We start from the raw sequence: 2518 nt of genomic DNA, 5'->3' as shown, positions 1-2518 counted from the left end.
AAAATATGTCTTGGGTAATCAGGTCGAGTAATGCTTGTGAAATTTTTATAAATAAATTTCATATCTGATTTCATGTCCAAATACTTATTAATGATCATATATCTAAATTTAGTATGGTTAATCTCTAATTCTCCAAATTATATTCATCTTCATTCTTGTGTGTGACATTTATCTTTGACTTTGTAGTTAACATTGCTGATTGAGTGATTGGCATGAAATTTTTTTTTAGACTCGTTTATCCAATGTACTAATAGATATCCATTTAGCAAAATGCGATAGCATGAATTATTGGCCAGACCAAATAATCATAATCACTTTTAACTAACAAATAACTATAAAGAAAAGAAGTCAAGCATACTAGATTAGACTATGAGCATAATATACACGATTCTCGTTTTTCATATTTGTAAATTTACTATTTATCCTTTTCTCTTTTTTTTTCCCATAATTTTTTAAATTGAAGAAAGAGAAAAATAATAAATGAGAAAAAAAGTTATTATATAATTAATTAATAACTGAGAAATGAGATTTAGAAGGTTTTAAAGCACATACAAATTTAGAAATAAAAATGATTTTGACCTAAATTATAGTATGAGAATGGAGAATTCATAGTAAATGCAATTAGTTGATGAATCCACATGTACACTCCCATATGTAATAGGCAACCTCGGGAGGTTTGTTCAGAGCTAAAAACACACTTTAGGTGCGCGCTCAATCTTTGCAAGGGGGTGTCCAATGTGACACAATGGCGCCACTTAAGAACACCACCCTATCCGTAAGATGTTTAGTGGAAAATTATAAAAAAACTAGAAATCTATGTGATCTGGCGAACAGTAAGCTCCAAACCAGAGTTAAATGGAGCTTGGCCAGTGCTGTCAGAATTTCAATGTCAAAAGTTTTGAACAAAGATCATGTTCATAAGTTTTTCTTTTTTTTCCTTAATTTTTTCTAAACGACAAGAGTTCTGCTATAAGCCATGATTAACCAGAATACTAAACCTTGTTTTCAAGGTAAGATGAACGAAAAATGCATAGTAAACGTTAGCAATTAACAAACGTGAGTTCTCATTCCAATCTTACATTCCCAAATTCAAAGGACATGTTAAATCATGCATAAAATAACTGAAAATTGTTCTTCCTAAAAGCATATCCAATACAAACTGAAAAAAATAAAATCATCTTAAAATTTGAGAATTTCCATTCCATTATAAGCAGTAAGATCCGGGCTTATCAAGCAAAAGTAGTGTTTCCATATAAGGATGCATAGAAGAAGAACGAATATATTCATTAATCCCATAACTACTGATACGCTTTGAGCAGGGTTCATAAACAGCAAGTGCTTCACGTTGAGATCTTATAATTTCAATTATAGGTTCACCCGTCTTCCTAAATCCAACTAGTGATGCATATGGTATGTTACAATTAATGGTGAATAGCTTTATAAATGATTTTGGAAAACCGTCCTCCATCATCCATACGTGAAAAACATCATTATTGGTATTGGCCCCCATACCACGTTCAAGCACTACAAGAGACTCCCTCAGCTTAGAAATTGACAATCTATGTCTTGACTCGTGTGCTAAACTACCTGGGAGGTTTACTTCACTAAACTCTTCACTTGTCAAATCAAATGAAATAATAAGATTAGGATGATAAAATTAGTCACCCCCATTGCTAGCAAGCCAATAGAGAAACCCATCTATAAGTACCGAACACAATTTTAAATGCATCGATTTACAAGGAGGGCTGTTATGCGGACTTCTCCAAGCCCCGCGCTTAAAGTAAAAACCTCAACTTCCCAAGGAATGTACCTTACATTTCCGATTCCCAACCACCTTTGGGTCTTAATCTTGACAATCTTAGGGTCAGTCGTCTCGCGGCCAACCCCAAAACCTAGAACAGTTTCACAACCAACCGGAAAACCTGAAACATTAGGCACAACAACAGGAACAACTCTTCGGACAGAAGGATTCCAAAGAACAACCAGGTCATTTCGATGATTACATAACAAACAAAGCAAGCCGCAACAGCTGCCAATTATCATAGAGCATTCGAACATGTTATCTGGAATTGCTAGGGTAACTTTATGTTGCGGGAAGGTATCATCATCAACAACTGAAACATATTTTTGCTGGTGAAATAGAGTTGTGTAGCTTAATAGTAGATGCTGCTGTTGGCGGCTGTAACCAGCAATAAAACCCGAGCTGTCGATCAGAGACTTCCATGCTTTGGAGACCGATTTCACAGGAAGCGTTTTGATGATTATGACTTGGATGTCGAAAGGTAGGTAATCTGACATTTTGATTGTTGGTTATCGGCAATGGTAAATCCTATGAATTTCTAGGATTTGGTGAGGTTATATTGTAAGCGATTTAATATTCTTTTAGATCATAGTTTTCTCTTACCAACTACAATTACTATCCATGTCCAAGAGGTTATCATCGAACCGAAATCGAATCGGTTTAGAACCTATTGAAATCGTAGGTTCGGAACCAATTTTTAATATTCTTCACCAAAAC

The 2518-nt window shown here is 34.6% G+C and overlaps 1 pseudogene; it reads right to left on the bottom strand.

Annotated features, from left to right (window-relative positions):
- Nucleotides 1-872: 872 nt before the first annotated feature.
- On the bottom strand, nt 873-2298 carry LOC143635037 (F-box protein At3g07870-like; annotated as a pseudogene).
- Between the last annotated feature and the right edge of the window lie 220 nt (nt 2299-2518).

This window comes from Bidens hawaiensis, unplaced genomic scaffold (assembly GCF_021521415.1).
Source record: "Bidens hawaiensis isolate Kalapana, Puna unplaced genomic scaffold, B.hawaiensis_p1.1 tig00007389_1, whole genome shotgun sequence".
NCBI classification, from domain to species: domain Eukaryota; kingdom Viridiplantae; phylum Streptophyta; class Magnoliopsida; order Asterales; family Asteraceae; genus Bidens; species Bidens hawaiensis.
The sequence above is the reverse complement of the archived record's forward strand: the minus strand, read 5'-3'. Positions and strand labels throughout refer to the sequence as shown.